The 17,390-nt window shown below is 43.5% G+C and overlaps 1 protein-coding gene and 1 long non-coding RNA gene across 6 annotated transcripts in view; one reads left to right on the top strand and one right to left on the bottom strand.

Annotated features, from left to right (window-relative positions):
- Nucleotides 1-10,635, top strand: part of LOC107966453 (uncharacterized protein encoded by LINC01588-like) — a 71,383-nt gene extending 60,748 nt beyond the window's left edge. For 2 of the 4 annotated variants that reach the window (XR_010151092.1, XM_063793341.1), the window contains one exon: nt 103-314. The gene's annotated coding sequence lies outside the window, so the exon portion shown is untranslated. Of the gene's footprint in view, nt 1-102; nt 315-9,478 lie in introns of those variants that run through there. The other 2 variants (XR_010151091.1, XM_063793342.1) reach the window with 2 other exon arrangements.
- Nucleotides 314-14,599, bottom strand: LOC134808351 (uncharacterized). 2 transcript variants are annotated; one of them, XR_010151101.1, is made up of 5 exons: nt 14,400-14,599; nt 10,298-10,447; nt 6,479-6,600; nt 3,200-5,005; nt 314-1,931 (listed from the first exon to the last, which is right to left on the bottom strand). It is a non-coding gene; the product is annotated as an uncharacterized LOC134808351 (long non-coding RNA). The 2 variants fall into 2 exon arrangements; XR_010151100.1 differs by lacking the exon at nt 314-1,931 and having other exon boundaries at nt 2,869-5,005.
- Nucleotides 14,600-17,390: the final 2,791 nt, after the last annotated feature.

Here is a 17,390-nt window from a genome sequence, read left to right as displayed (position 1 = left end):
GGCCAATGCAAGGTGACTTTGCCAGGGGCTTCTGGGAAAGAAGTTTCCTTTCTCTGAGGAAACGTGAATGAGGACATCCATAACTCAGGTTGTGTCTGGCAGCCATCTTGTGATCATCTGGCAAGACAGCCCAAGAATAAAGCCGTCACCATGGAGACTAAGAAGAGACAGAAAGACACTGGGTCTTCATTGTCTCGTCCAGCTGTTCATGAGGCCTTATCTGAAGCCCACGTGACCTCTGGACTTCTCACTTACATGAGAGAATAAAGCTCTTTTTTGTTTAGACCAAATAAATACATAATACAATTACATAATCCCTTGATTCCTTTTTATGACTGAGCTCAGAGACTATATTTTGTCATTTTAAATCACCTTTGTCTTACAGTTTATTTAACTGAAACAAATAAACAAACCAAAACACGCCAGTTTTTCACTCCTCTGTCAAAGCCTTTCCAAGATCACTAAGCTTGTGATGTCCTGGGTGAATGAAGAAGTAACAGTGTTTTCAACAACATAGAAGCTTATTTCTCTCTCATATAAAAGAAGGCTGGAGTCTGGCTGGTATGGGAGATACAGCGTCATCAAAGTTTTATCTTTTCGTCCTGCCGTCCTTAGAATATGGCTTTCATCTTCAAGATCACTTCCTAAGCTATGAGGATGCAAAGGTATAAGAATGACACAGTGGACTTTGGGGACTCGGTGTGGGGAGAAGTTGGGAGGGGTGAGGGATAAGAGACTACATATTGGGTACAGTGTACACTGCTCTAAAATCTCAGAAATCACCACTAAAGAACCTATCCATGGAATCAAAAACCACCTATACCCCCAAAACCACTGAAATAAAACTAAAAATTAATTAAAAAAAAAAAACAGATAACTTCATGGTCCAATGTGACAGCTAGAGCGCCAATCATCATGTTAATCTTCCTGTTCCAGAAAGGCATGGAAGGAAGGGAGGAGGAGAAAAAGGAGTCTGTGAGTAGTCTATTCCCTCTTAAGGAGTCCACAGAAGACTACCCAACAACTTCTGCTTATGTCTCACTGGCCCTCAGGCTGCAAATGTGGCTTCCAAGTGTAGTCTTTCAGCTGAGCACACTGCCACCCAGATTAAAATCTGGGTTATGTGACTAAGGAAAAAGAGGAGCTGGATATTGGATAGGCAACTAACAGTCTCTGCCGCACCCTACTTAACAAACTGGCCCAGCTTCTGTGTTCAGATCTGATGCTTGGTGCCCGCAGCTCCAAGGAGACCCCATGGTTCAAGCTGCAATTACTTGCTCCACAGGCCCTTAACAAGGAAAGTCAGGTTTTTTCCCTCCTGAGGATCCTCTGACCAGCATCTTCAGATTTTTTTTCAGTTAGAAGTATTCATTGGGCACCTGTTTTTTGTTTGTTTGTTTGTATGACCACATCAGTCTTTCATTAGAATCTTTGCTTTATCTCATTGCATAGTTGAATTTCTTCTCTGCCATGTTCCAGTCAGACCCCATTCATACTCACCCATCTTTGTTCACATCTTTCCCTAGAACTTTGTTTTTTGCAACATGGGTCCACTCTTCCATAGTTAGTTTCTCACTTCCCTCTAGCATTAACTTTCTCAATCTGGTGGATAAGGCACTTGTGGCCCAGGGTAACAAGAACTATGGTTGGTTGGCAACAGCAGCTGAGTGGGGCTGGTCTTCTCCGAATCATCATGAAGGACAGGGAATTATTTTGCCTGGAGACAGATGACTGGGTGAGGCTAGGGTGATGATTTCTTTTTCAGCTCTCTCAAGGCCTTATGGCCCCTTAGTGTACGTTTCAGGCCCCATAGATAGCGCTGCAAGCCTCTGTTAGTAATTCACAGGCACAAACAAGGCAAAGTCAAACAATAATAGGGAAGTAAATTATTGTCTCACTAGAGGCAAAACATCTGCTCCTCCCCACCTCACCTGCACAAAAGCAGAAAAAACAATTTAAATCAATGTGGAAGAATGCTAACAAAACATGTTACCTTGAATCTTCATATAAAGAATACCTTTTAGAAATATCTAGTTGTTTCATTTACTTGAATGTTCCCATTTTGATTTTAATTATAAACTGAAAGCTATTATAAATCATAATTTTACATTCTATTATGCATTTTCAAATAGAAACATCCTCAGGCAAATGTGAACAATTATCTCCAAATGTGACTTTTTTTAAAGTAATAATCTTCAGAGGAACAACTAAATTATACTTTAAATCATTGGCTTAAAACTAAACCTGGCCAGGCACAGTGGTTCATGCCTGTAATCACAGCACTTTGGGAGGCCAAGGAAGGCAGATCACTTGAGGTCAGGAATTCAAGGCCAGCCTGGCCAACATGGCAAAACTCCGTCTCTACTAAAAATACAAAAAATTAGCCTGGTGTGGTGGCACACACCTGTAATCCCAGCTAATCGGGAGGCTGAGTCAGGAGAATCACTTGAACCCAGGAGGCGGAGGTGGCAGTGAGCCGAGATCACACCACTGCACTCCAGCCTGGGTGACAGAGCGAGACTCCGTCTCAAAAAAATAAATAAATAAAACATAAAACTATGAGACCTGATATTATGGGTTTAACCAAGAGGACTTGCCGTTGGATTTTTAAAGTTTCTAAAAATTGATATAATCATCCCTTTTATTAGAGATACTCATATATTTTTAAACCAAATGATTGTAATGATGCACATTTTAGGGCCAGAGGCATTCATTATCTTATGGCCTAATGATAAACGGTGCAAAGGTTTGAGACCTAACAGACTGTTACTATACTGAGAGGGCAGGTAAAGAAATTCCAAAGAGAGGTATTAGCATATTTCCTCTCTGCTTTTCAATTTCCAACAACAGACAGTAACATCACAGTTCTGAACATTCTCCATATATTATTTGGATTAAACAGAGGCTCATTTTCCAGGGAAAACGGGCAGCATCAGTGTTAAAAGGTGCTTTTGCTAATAAGCCAATCTGTATCCAAACGTCACACCACATTTACTCTGACAAGATCCTTCCAGAAACCCAGCACTAGGAATGACTCCATTCCCCTGGGAAGCACAGTCACAAGCATCCAAGGCCATTGGGAGAACTGGATGAATATCAAGGGATGTGTCTTTTTGGAGCCGGGGAGGATGTACTGAGGAGGGCAGACACTAAAGCAAACAGGACCTATCTCAGAAAGGTCATTTGAAAGAGGACTTACAGAGGAATGGCAACCTCCTTTGTCTTTGGATACACCAGCCAGGTCTCTGGCAGCCCTACCGCCTGGACTCCTTTCCAGGGCTGAAGCACCCCTACGAGCAGTTGAACAGCATGACTCTGGCAGCGAAGAAACCCTGGATGGGCCTCTGAGGCTGGGGAGCCTGACCAGTACCTCACTGATGAGAAATTGCACGGTCCTTGGAGACATTGTCCTTGTTGTCGCCTTAAGAGCTTTCCGTTGTTCTTTCCCTCCCAGTATACCGCAGCTTGATTTTCTCCCTGCTTTCCACAATAGCATTCTGCACACAGGATCATGAGCCACAAAGCTAGGGGGACCATGTGTAACAACTTATGCAAGGAGCATGGTCCTGTAAAACTAGCTGTTTGATGTTGGGCAAGTCACTTAACTTCTCTGTGTCTCTGTTGTCACATTTGGAAAATGGAGATTATAACAGCATTCACCTCCCAGAACTGATGAGTAAATACTGCCTAGCTGATAGAGCTCCATAAAGGTTAGCTATAGCTACAAGGACAGGTGAGCAGTTTCTTCTACTGCACTTTCTCCCTGGATTTACATTTCACTAAAACACACATTTGCCTCTCCAAACACAGGACCAAGATCATAAGAAAATGAATTGTCTCACTTGAAATTCTTTAATTGGTCTTGGAATTCTTTAATTCCGTCCATAGTTCTTGAGATATCAAAAGATATCTGTGGCTGGGTGTGGTGGCTCACGCCTGTAATCCCAGCACTTTGGGAGGCCTAGGCGGGCAGATCACTTGAGGTCAGGAGTTCTGAGACCAGCCTGGCCAACTTGGTGAAACCCCATCTCTACTAAAAATACAAAAATTAACCAGGCATGGTGGCACACATCTATAATGCCAGCTACTCAGAAGGCTGAGGCAGTAGAATTACTTGAACCTGGGAGATGGAGGTTGCAGTGAGCCGAGATTGTGCCACTGCACTGCAGCCTGGGCAACAGAGCGAGATTCCGTCTCAAAAAAAAAAAAAAGATTTGTGTGTGTGTGTGTGTGTGTGTGTGTGTGTGTTTGTAGATTCTTTTAGTCACACAAACTCTATGCTGATTTGGTTAAATGTTAATCTAATGGTGATGGGGTAAATAGCATTTGTTAACTATTAGCACACTGGCCTCAGGAACATGTGGGTAAAATGTAACTACGTTATCTTGGTTCAAATTCCTTTTTTGTGACCGACTGTTGTCTCAATGAACCTTTGCCGGGTTTTTGTTTTTTTCTTGGTTAGAGCAGAGAGAAAAATAAGTACAACCAGACTTTCTCATATGGAGATAAATTGATGCCAAATTAGGTCTGTAGAGGCCTCATTTTGGCTTCTCTGGTCACTGTGCAGACACATTTTCATGCACATTGAAGATAGTCCATTAGTTCTTGGCAAGGAGAATTAAGTTTTCAAAGCTGCTGTCTCTAACAAGCCTCCCCTTTCTTATGCACAAAACCTCACTGAAGGTGAGAGGCTCTTCCCCATTTATGGAGGAGAGGGGCAAGCTCCATCTGCAGTTGCCCCGCTGTAGCCCTGACGATCATCATTCCCATGAGGCCTCTGGACTCTGATTTGGATCAATCATTGAGCTCCAGCATACAATCCAGATTAAAATCTCTCCTTTCCAGGAGGAAAGCATTTTTAACCTCAAAATTATATAGAGAGGGCTTCAAAAAGTAATTTGCAAACTTCTTTGCCTCTGGAGAGGGTACGTCCATTCTCATCTGAAATTTTCCCTCAGTGCCTTCTGTTTTGCATTGACTGAGCTTCTGAGCTCTCGCGATGCAGCTGAAAAGGAAACAAAGAAGTTTTGCTCCTATCTGTTTCAGTGAAAATGTAAGCCAGAATGTTGTGGGTTGAGTCAGATTCTCAATGGGATCTTTAGATGGGGTTCCTGGGAGGAAAATCCTGTAGATTTATTCTGGAGTACCTAGCTGCTACCAAGCCAGGACTCCTTGACCTAAATGTGCTCTCTGAGCATAGCCTCCTTCACGTAGAGAAGTGAACATTGTAGTGAAGGGTGTTGAAGTGCTAAGGATCAATATTCACTAGCAACCAGAATTTTGGAACATGGTTACCATGGTAACATTGTCAGCCCCAAATGACTGTCATGAGGTGAAAAAAAATTCTCTTAAAATAAATGAAACCAGAAAAAGTATATTTATAAACCTCTTACCAAACACCTATCTGTTCACAAAGTAGAACATGTTCTTTAAGCTATAGATACTCAAAGACTGGGGGAAATTCATGACACAGAATTTTTCTTGAATTAAGAGAATTTTTAACAATTTTCACCCCCAAAATATGGTCTGTAAAAATAACTGATATGAATTTTTTAAAAGTGAAAATAGTTCTAAGGAATTATGGGCTTGTACACTTAGACATTATGCAGCCATGACGTTAAAATTCTGCACGAAACTACCAATCGCTTATTTGAAATTGGTAAAACAATACTTGATTCAGACTAAAAGCTCACATTTTCTTATGTCTAAGTTGTACAGATTATTTCTATAAGGCTCAGTAAATAAGGTGCCATAATATTCATTGTACCATGAGAAAAAGATGCTGGCCACACATTAGATAAAAACCCTTGGGCAGGGTTTTTGCCTTGCTCTCCTGAAACTCCATCCTTTGCTTGTCCCTCCTTACTAACAGAACCACAGTTTTATTTAGAGCAGCAATGTGCCCGAGCAAAAATACTCCATTTCATAACCTCCCTTGCAGTGAGAGGTGGCCATATGCTATAGTCCCAGCCAGTAATACATAGACAAAAATCCCTGAGAAGGATATTGTTGGGAGACATTTCTCCATGCTCACACATTTCTATATGTATATAGAAATATATATATGTGTAATTAATTTATATATATATATATATTTGCTGACCAAGTGTTCATGAAAGGTCTCTCTTTTCAAATGTGTTGGTTGCACTCAAAGAAAGGTAACATTTAACAGAAAATATTTCAATACACCAGGTCTGTCACTTGACTATAATAATTGTCTTAAGAAAAGACCACAGCTCAACCTCAAGGAAATAACTTCTCTTCTCATTTTTGTTCTATTGACTACAAAACACTACATAACTTAACAATGAAATTAAAAGGGGCCGGGCACGGTGGCTCACGCCTGTAACCGCAGCACTTTGGGAGGCTGAGGCAGGTGGATCATTTGAGGTCAGGAGTTCGAGACGAGCCGGCCAACATGGTGAAACCCTGTCTCTACTAAATATACAAAATATTAGCCGGGCATAATGGCACACACCTGTAATCCCAGCTACCCGGGAGGCTGAGGCAGGAGAATCGCTTGAACCCAGGAGGCGGAGGTTGCAGTGAGCCAAGATCATGCCACTGCACTCCAGCCTGGGTGACAGAGTGAGATTCTGTCTAAAAAAAAAAAAAGAAAGAAAAGAAATTAAAAGAACTGACTCATCTTCGGAGGCTGTTTCAATAGGATACCAGAAGTAATGACAATTGTCATCACAGATTAAACATTTTTGAATGCCTTATACACCATTTTTAGAACATTGGATAAACTGAAATGTGTATCTAGAAGAAAAATTAACTAATACATAAAATGAGAATATAAGAGGTCAGTTTAGGTCTTCACATCAAAAATAAGATAGAAAAGAAGATAGTGTGCAAAATAAGATAAATTATAAACATCCTTAGTATATCTTCAGTACATGCTGATTCCTAGTTTTTGTTGAAAAACCTAAACTATGTGAATTACCTGTAATATGTGTCCTCAGTATGATTTCTGCCTACAAGTCTATCAAAACCACAATGAGATATCATTTCACATCCAATAGGATGTCTGTTATTTATTTTTTTTAAGAAAAATAACAAGTGTGAGTGAGGATGTAGAAGTATCGGAATACTTGTGCATTGATGGTGGGAATGTGAGATGGTGCAGACGCTATGGAAAACAGTCTGTGGCTTCTCAGAACATAAACATAAAGTTACCATATGATTCAGCAATTCCACTCCTAAGTGTATACTCAAAAGAATTGAAAATAGGGACTCAAACAGATACTTGTACATCGGTGTTCATAGCAGAATTATTCACAATAGCCAAAGATGGAAACAATCTATCCACCAACAGATGAGTGGACACACAAAATGCAGCATGTACATACAATGGGATATGATTCAACCATAAAAAGGAATAAAATTCTGGTACATGCTACAACATAAATAAACCTTGAAAAACTTCAGCTGAGTGAAATAAGTGTGGTACTTGGATACTAAATAGGTCTGAAAAAAAAAAAAAAGCCCGGGCGTGATGGCTCACACCTGTAATCCCAACACTTTGGGAGGCCGAGGCAGGCAGATCACGAGGTCCAGGAATCAAGACCATCCTGGCTAACACAGTGAAACCTCGTATCTACTAAAAATACAAAAAATTAGCCAAGTGTGGTGGCATGTGCCTGTAATCCCAGCTACGCAGGAGGCTGAGGTAGGAGAATTGCTTGAACCTGGCACTCCAGCCTGGGCGACTGAGTGAGACTCCATCAAAAGAAGGAAAGAAATAGAGAAAGAGAGGAAAGAAGGAAGGAAGGAAGGGAGGGAGGAAGGGAAGGAGCGAGCCAGGTACAAAAGGACAAATATTGTGTGATTCAATTTATGTGAGGTATCTAGAGCAGGCAAATTCATAGAGGCAGAAAGTAGAATGGTGGTTACCAGGAGATGAGGCATGAGAGAATAGGGAATTATTGCTTATTGGGTACAGAGTTTCTGTTTGGGATGATGCAAAAATCCTGGAAATAGATAATGGTGACAGTTAGGCAATATTAAGTGAATTGTGAATGTACTTAAGGCCACTGAATTGTACACTTAAAAATGGCTGGTCAGGCACGGTGGCTCATGCCTGTAATCCCAGCACTTTGGGAGGCCGAGGTGGGCAGACCATGAGGACAGGAATTCGAGACCAGCCTAGCCAATATGGTGAAACCCTGTCTCTATAAAAATACAAAAATTAGCTGGGTGTGGTGGCAGGTGCCTGTAGTCCCAGCTGCTCAGGAGGCTGAGGCAGTAGAATATCTTGAACCCAGGAAGCAGGGGTTGCAGTGAGCCAAGGTCGTGCCACTGCACTCCAGCCTGGGCAACAGAACAAGACTTCGTCTCCAAAAAAAAAAAAAAAAAAGTTAAAATGGGCCGGATGCAGTGGCAGTGGCCACACCTATAAACCCAGCACTTTGGGAGGCTGAGGCGAGCAGATCACCTGAGGTTGGGAGTTCAAGACCAGCCTGGCCAACGTGGCGAAACCCCATCTCTACTAAAAATACAAAAATTAGCTGGGCATGGTGGCCATGCCTATAATCCCAGCTACTTGGAAGCCTGAGGCATGAGAATCTCTTGAACCCCGGGAGACAGAGGTTGCAGTGAGCCGAGATCATGCCACTGCACTCCAGCCTGGACAACAGAGTAAGACTCTGTCTCAAAAAAAAAAAAAAAAAAAAAGCTAAAATGGTAACTTATATTACGTATGTTTTACAACAATTTTTAAAAATCTATGAAACAAATGAAACCAAAAAAGTGGGTTTTGTTTGTTTGTGTTAGGAAGAAAAAATAGAACGGTTTTTAAATTTTGTTTGTGGGTTTTGTTTTGTCTTTGCTTTCTTTAATCCCAACCTGCCCATGCTGTGTAGCGGGGTGACTAAGACCCCCCCATGAAATTACAGAAGGCTTTCGGGCTGCGGGTTTGGGTGGCTTTGTGCCTCAGGAGATCCTACGTCATTTAGAAAGATTTCTACTTTGGCAATTTTGTTCCAATTCTTCAACTCTCAGGAATGTGTAGCATGGAAGCTTCCCGCCACCGCCCCCCAAGCCTATGTTGGGTCAGAATTTGTTTGTGAAAATATTATTTTAGGATTCCTTCCACTTCTATCATCTGCTTATTTTCCTTCCTGCATATTTCATAACGTAGCAGAGCGATTTCTGATTCAGCAGTTAAAATAGTCTGTGCATTCGTTATCACTTCCTTGTGACCCACTTTATGCACAATTACTCATTTCGTCATTGAAAGTTTAGATTTCAAAAAAAAAAAATTCTGGGACTAAAGTATGTGTCTACGGAGAAAAGGAGGGGAAGAGATATTGACTGAATATCTATTCTAGCACTCAAAGGAACCCCAAGGGTGGGCACTGTGGATCAACCCTGAGGTTTCCCATCTCACCGCTCTTCTCTCAAATTATATCCTCTTCAGTTGTTCCACACTCTTAACCCCACCTTTACACTCTCCTTACTCTCATTTTCTTCCTAGGAAATACCTCTGTACACTCACCAGACACTGGCTGCTGGGTGTCATGGTGCTAAGAGCTGTGGGAAACATGAAGGGCAATGAGACCAGGTCCCTGCTCTGAGGAGACGTGTGCCAGCGAAGTTTCTCTCCCACGTGAGTGTGCTACAAGAAAATCTGAACCCGAGAATCTGATTCAGTAGGTCTGCACTTTCCCCACTTTGCCAGATAATTCTGATTGAGACCGTCAAGGCTGTGACTAGTGGGGAGGCAGTAGAGTATTTTCTGTGCTAGACTGAGGCAGCCCTGAAGCACTGCACAAGCACATGGAAAAGAGAAACGAGATTGGGCCGGGCACAGTGGCTCATGCCTGGAATCTTTGGGAGGCCACGGATCACTTGAGGACAGGGGTTTGAGACCAGCTTGGCCAACATGGTGAAACCTTGTCCCTACTAAAAATACAAAAATTAGCAGGGAGTGGTGGTGCACACCTGTAATCCCAGCTACTCTGGAGGCTGAGGCAAAAGAATCGCTTGAACCCGGGAGGTGGAGGTTGCAGTGAGCTGAGATTGGACCACTGCCCTCCAGCCTGGGTGATAGAGTGAGACTCCATCTCTAAATAAATAAATACAAATAAAAGAAAGACAAGATTGGTCTAACAGATGATGGAAGGCTTCATGGAAGGGGAAATGAAGCAGATGGGAGGCCCAGCAGGCGCTGCTACCTGCTGCTGCTCAGCACTGGATGTGAGGGCAAGACTTTGGGTCATATTCCTCCCCACACCCCAGGGCCTTTGGAGCATATGTAGAGGACAGGAAACTTGGGACAAGGGGGTACACTCACTTCTGAGACGGTCCAGATGGATGATACCTTATCCTGGGGTACCTGCTGCACAGAGTTCCAGTTCCAGACTAATCTGCTAGCAGACGTCCCTGCTAAGGTCCCTGGAGAAGGTCCTTAACTTCTCCAGTCTCAGGTGAGAGATGATGTTATCTGCTTGGTAGAGTTGGTGTAAGAATTAAATGAGCCAATGTGTGTAAGACCCTTGGTACACAATCAACCTTCAGTACATGATGGCTAAGGTTGTTTTTATTAATCTATATTTCTCCTTAGGATAGATTCCTAGAAGTGGGGCTACTGGAACAAGGAATGTAGGTGTTACTAAATGGTACATACAGAAATTGTGTGCAGTTTTCTTTTAAGTTTATAAAATTGTCTCAATTTGACTGCTAGAGATAAGGAAGTTCATTTATATCTATGACACTAGGTGCTTGGGAGGATATATACAAGGTATTAGCAGTGGTCATCTCTGAATGGAAGGAACAATGGGTGTTCTCTATGTTCTTTTTGCTGAATTGATAGATGGTGGCCACTATCTTCTTCCTCTTCCCTTTCCCCTTCTTCATCCTCCTTCTCTTCTTCCTTCTCCTCCTCTTCCTCTTCCTTGGCCTCCTTCTTATTCTATTCCTCTTCCATCACGCACACCACACACACACACGCGCATGCACACACACACACACCCCAGCTTGTTTCAGTGCCTGGAATTCTCTTGAAATTAACATTCCCTGCCCCAGGAGACCCCTACTAAAATGCAAATATGTTAGCTAGAAAATGCAACTCCCAGACTCCCATAACACACTCCTTCCCCAGCTTATTGATCCCATTGGCTGGCTGTTAACACCTGGCTCAGAATAAGGACAGAAGGAGGGCCTTGGGCAGGGTTACCATCCCAGAAGGGCAATCCCAGAGTAAGCATGGTGGCCATGGGGACATCATAGAGGTGGTTATCAGAGCTAGAAGGTACATCAAGAAACATCAGATGCTCAAGATAAGGCAACCAAAACGAAGCAGTGAGCAGGTTTCCAGAGGAGTCCTGGGAAGGGAATGGCTGCCCTGCTATCTGAGTTGGCTCATGTTCAAGGGCTGGAGGCAGAGGAATGAACCAATGAAAGCCCAGTTATCAGGTGGAATGGTACATCATGAGAATGCAGATTGCCTCTTTGTACACAGCTGTTCTTTTTGGTATAAATTTTATACCAGAAGGCTACAGTTTATACTAGTAAGTTCCAAAGTGCTGGTAAGTAAATCACCCTGAAAGCAACTGGAAAATCTCAGAGTAGATGCTATGACAGTTTGGAGCAATTCCTTAAAGTGTTTTCTATATGAAAACTTTCCTTTCTTGATTAACTTATTACATAGCTGTATTACCCTTGACTACAGAGTTATTTTTAGGCAAACCAAACCCTCTATCATTCCCATGGATACATTTTCATTCCATAATTGAAATATATTTCAATTTTGGAGAAATGCTTTGAGAGATTGATATTTCTGAAACAACATTGTTGCTTTGGCTTTTCCCAAATTCCCTTAATTCCAAATTAGGGCAGGAAACCTCCGCCTTTTTTTTGTCCTAGAGCTCGGAGCAGCCTCTCTCTAATTCAGATTCTAAACTTCACATGAGAATCCAAATTTTAAGAAAAAGAGAGATTTCCAGTTCAAGGAGACAGGGTCTGGGTGGAAGAGGGGATAGAGGATACCCAAGTTGTCAAGAGGGACAAACAAAGACTAATGCTGTCTTGCATTTATTACAACAACAATAACACCAAAAAGGAGGTGAGGACCCATGCAAATGGGCTGGCCAGGCTGCAATCCCCCTCACCTCCACATCCTCCAACTTCACTACCAACCAAAACTGCTCTGAGCAGCTTCTGCATGTTCCTGTTATTGGCAAAAAAACCCATCCTGAAAAAAGAAAAGCATTATATTCCTTCTTCAAAAGAGGGGAGAGAAACACCAATAAAGTGCCAGCTACTCAGGGCTGAGAGGTTTCCACAGAGCCCAGTGTTCAGAAGTTCAAGTCTAAGACACTGTGTCAGGGTCAAAAGAATGTGCATTACCTAAACTGTGTCTGAAGAACAAGCGGAACAAGGCCATCAGCTCTGAAAGGCCTGGGGCTAGCAGGGGGCTGAGCACCCAGCGGCTGAGGAAGCGGACAGATGCCAAGGCACCCAAGGGGTTTCCAGGCTGCACCTCAGCAGCTCCTATCGTTTCATGCTCCTATGGTGGGTGGTGGGGGATGGTGGGCGGTCTCTCTGCACCTTTTAGTGTTTCTGGAGAGAAAGCAAAGCAAGCCCACAGGCAGGCAAACCTTGACAGCAAATAGAGAACAGAATGCACAAGGGCAGGGAGGGAGGAGCCCAGGGAATGCATTGCTCCCCACAGAGGCAGGCCAGAGGGAGTGATGGTGGGTGGTAGTTCTTCTGCTTACCAAAGTTGGAGCTCCAGAGAGGATGGCAAGGGGGTGTCTGCAGAGCTGGAATGGCTGTAGGCTCCCCTTGCTCAGGCCAAGGGGGTGCTGTGCCCCAGACTTCCCTGAATCTTCATTTCTGGCCCCCTACTTGCTCTCTCTTGGAGCACCTCACCCACTTCTATAACTTCAATTTGCATCAGTGCTGGGGTCTCCAAGATCTCTTCCCTGGAGTTCAGACCCATGCATCCACCCTCCGTCCAGGCATCTCTACCAGCATGTCCCACAGATACCTCCAAACCAACCTGTCCTAAATGACCTCTTCATGTCTGCACCAAAATACACCCTCCACTTGGGTGTATTCTCTTACCTTAGTCAATTGGAGGTAGGGGACTCATCCATCCAGTCAACCACAAACCTTGCCCACACCACCCCACATTTTATTCATCACTAAGTCCACCAATTTGACTTTCTAAGCCACCCCAACCACCTCTGGGGAGATCAGGCCACTGTCCCCTCTCACTGCATTGGTGTGGCAGCCCCCTCACTGCCTCCCTTGACTCTATCTTGTCCTCCTCAAGTCCAGCCAGGTTGATTTTTCTAACAAGTAGTTCTGAGTCCTGTTTCAAGCTTCTTTCTATGTCCCCACTCCCATACAATCTGTTCAAGACCTAAACTTGGCATTGGGGCTCACAGATCTATTCAGAAGTGTAGCCTTTTAAAAAGTTACACTATGAACTACTTAAAACTCACAAAAAGGCATACAGAATATAACAACACACATGTACCCATTCCCTAACTTTATAAATAAAGCCTTAGCAAGACAGTTGAAGCTCCCTGTGGACTCCCCCACCCCCTCCTCTCCCATAGAGGTAACTGCAGTCCTGAATTTGTCATTACTCCTATTCTTTCTTTGTAACTGTATGTAACATGGCTTCTTTATTTCATTATAATGTATCTATTCTTCCTTATGAGCCTCTCTTGCTGCATAAATTTTCCTGCAGTCCATGAAATGCTATGAAGAGAGTAAAAGCAGCCATCACTTCAGGTGCATTCCCAGTCTCTCAAGGCATTGCATCTTCCTCTTGCTGTGCTCCAAGATGTTGGCAGGGTAATTCCTTCATTAGGATGGGTATTGTCTTTTGTCACCTTATGGGAGACAAAAGGCAGCACTGGAGTCCGCCAGTGCACTGGAGTCCGCCATGAGGCACTGGAGTCCTTACTATGTTCTCTAGATCCTCACTAATCTCTGCTGCAGGGTGGCTGGGAACTTCTTGTCTGATCTCTCAGCTTTGCCAGGGTTCAGTGATCTCCCCTCGTAGACTCAGCCATAGCTCAGCTTCCCTTGGCCCTGGCTCTGAAGGGTTTCTGCCAATCTCCCATCCAGCATCTGGCCTGAGAGGTCCGCCCATTCTTTACTGTGGGCTTGCCTTCCCTTCACCACTGAGGGCCCCAGGTAGCCTCTCTAACTCTTATCTCAACCATCTCTCATGACATATGGGAGCCTCTGATTCCAGTCCATGCCACATGAAAACTGGAGGGGTTCAGCAGAGAAGCCACACCACAGCCCTACCTCTGCCTAATCACACTACTCTGCTTTACTCTGATGAGTCAGGGCAGCCTGAGAGGACTTCTCCTTTCAGATTCGAAATATGAAGCAAGGTAAATGCCCTAGGTCTGGTGTTCATGTCAACCTACCTGAAGCAGAAAAGAGCGTCCTTCATCTGCGCCCTTATAAAATCTGCGGTAGATAGTCTCCAAAGATGGCCACTGTTGATTCATCTCTCCCTATGTGTGCATATTGTTCCTCCTTTAGAGAAATAGAAGCCATTTCCTCTCCCTTGACTCAGGGCAGGCTTTGTGACTTGCTTTGATCAACAGAGTGCAGTGGAAGTGCTGTTCTGATAGCTCTGAGCCCAGACCTTAAATGCACTGGTAACTTCCTCTTCCTTTTAATTGGAAGCCATCTACCATGTAAGAAGTCCAACTACCCTGAGATCACCATGCTATGAAGAAGCCCAAGCTATTCATATGTAGAGGCTATATGAAAAGAGACAGAGAGAGAGAGATGCCAGCCAGCCAGCTATTTCAGTTATCCCAGCTGGAGGCATCAAACATGGGAATGAAGAAGTTTTCTTGGGTATTCCAACCCCAACAGATACTCCATGAACAGAAGAACCACTCAGCTGAGTTCAGCTCAGATTACAGAACTATGAGAAATTGGTAAAATATAATTCTAAGCCACTAAGTTTTGGAAGTGGCTTATTATTCAGCAATAATTAAATGAAACAACTCTCCAGCTGTGTTTCTCACCAATGCCTACTTTATAATTTATGCTCCAGCAACTCAGACCAGCTTGTGGCCCTCTGTGTATGCCATGCTGTTTCTCACTTCCATCCTTTATTTCAAGCTATAATCTCTTTTTTTGACCTCTCTTCTTTGCCTGGCTAACTTTTATTCTGCTCTTGTCTTGTTTCCTTTTTTTTTTTCTACTAGGCACCCATGATACCCTATGCAAATCACCACCATTATACTAAATATGTTATATTGTAATTGTTTCTTTACGCAGTGGACTCCCAAACTAGGCTGTAAACACCTTAAGTGTAGGAATCATGTCTTAACCAGCTTTGAGACATCGCTTTATACGGAAATGCAAGCAAGTCCCTTAAACTCTTTCAGCTCAGTTTCCCTGTATCACTTAGGGATTGCATTCAGTTGTCTGCAACAGAAACCCAGCCTCACCAGGTTAACCAAACAATGGCTTATTTCTTTCACATAACAAGTCTTGAAGGTAGGCCTTCCAGGGAGGAATAGTGGCTTTACAATGTCAGCAATATCCCAGGTTCCTTCCACCTTCCTGCTCCTCCACCCTCAGAATGTGGATTTCCTCCTCATAGTTGCCTCAAGGTCACAGCATGGCTACTCTGCCACAAGCCTCACACCCACATTCCAGAAAGGGAGAAGGAAGGAACAAGGAAGAAGGGGCAGTGCCCATATCCCAGAAGAAATACTTTTCCAGAAATCTGCAGAAGACTTCCACTCAGGTCTCACTGGCCAGAACCAGATCACATGGCTGTCCACAGCTGCAGTAGCAGCCACAGAAATCACCAGAGAGCCTGAAGTTTGAGCTAGAAGCAGTCACTGCTTGGGGTTGCCTCTCTGTAAGGAACAAGGAAAGAATGGACATTGGGTAGCAACTGGTAATGTCTGCGTCATTCACCACCTATAAAACGGGGTTTAGGACCTACTTCACAGAGTTGATGAAATTAAGAGAGAATGTAGGCAAATACTGTCCTTAGTATCAAGGACATAGTAAGTATTCAATAAAAGCAATTACATTCTTACATTTCCAGATGTGACACTTAATTCCAATATCCAAGAGTTTTCCCTGAAGGGGCAGAAAATTAGTTGGCTTAAGGCATTTGTCCCACTCTGTCTGTAATTCTTCTGCAATGAATTTGCTTCTGATGATTAACAAGTTTTTTCTCAATAGTCTATTCAACTGTTAATAAATCCAAACTGGATTAGCATTATGACTCTTCACTAATAACGTGTGACCCAGAAAAAACAAAGCTTGGAGGGACACAAAAGACAAATGAGCTGTTTTCATTGCTTTGTGGCTACAATGTTGCATATTTCATTTCTGATTCATGGAAAAATATCCAGCACACCGAAGTCAGCTAGCTCTGTGAAAGGCCTTGGACCAGGGAGGTTAAGAATAAAGTCCCAATGTCTTAGTCACTGGGGCCTAGGAAGCTGACCCGGAAGATGTTAGCAGCAGAAAGACTTTTGTTAGGAAACTGCTCTCTGAATCTGCTACCCTCTTGCTCCCACAGCTTTGTTTAAGCAGATCACTAAAGATTTATGTATTGGCTAGAACATTTTTGTTTATTTGTTTGCAAGGGGAAAAGCACAAATACAGCACAAGATGACATATTTAAAAAGTAAATTTATATAATCCCAGTGCCTTGGGAGGCCAAGGCAGCAGGAGCTCTTGAGGCCAGGAGTTCAAGAACAGCCTGGGCAACATAGTGAGAACCAATCTCTACCAAAAACTTAAAAAATTAGCCAGGTGAGGCCAGGCGCTGTGGCTCACGCCTGTAATCCCAGCACTTTGGGAGGCTGAGGCAGGCAGATCACCTGAGGTCAGGAGTTCAAGACCAGCCTGGCCAACATGGTGAAACCCAGTCTCTACTAAAAATACAAAAAGTAGGTGGGTGTGGTGGTGCACACCTGTAGTCCCAGCTACTCAGGAGGCTGAGGCAGGAGAATCGCTTGAACCAGGGAAGCGGAGATTGCAGTGAGCCAAGATCGCTCCACTGCGCTCCAGCCTGGGTGACAGAGGGAAACACCATCTCGAAAAAAAGAAAAAGGAAAAAAAATTAACCAGGCGAGAGGATTGCTCGAGCCCAGAAGTTCAAGGTTACAGTGGGCTATGATTGCACCACTGCATTCCAGCCTGGGCAACACAGTAAGATACTGTCTCTTAAAAAAAAAAAAAAGAGAAGAAAAGAAAAGGAAAAGTAAACTTATTGGTTTGAGTGACTAAAATGTCCAGGCATAGAGTTTCAGGCATAACTGGCTCCAGGTGCTCAAACGAAGGATTCAGGAATCTTCCTTTCATGTCTCAGTTTCTCCCTCCATGGTAACAAAAGTGGCCCCTTAAAGCTCCCAAACAGGAACCCACCA

Source organism: Pan troglodytes, chromosome 15 (assembly GCF_028858775.2).
Source record: "Pan troglodytes isolate AG18354 chromosome 15, NHGRI_mPanTro3-v2.0_pri, whole genome shotgun sequence".
Taxonomy (NCBI): Eukaryota; Metazoa; Chordata; class Mammalia; order Primates; family Hominidae; genus Pan; species Pan troglodytes.
The sequence above is the reverse complement of the archived record's forward strand: the minus strand, read 5'-3'. Positions and strand labels throughout refer to the sequence as shown.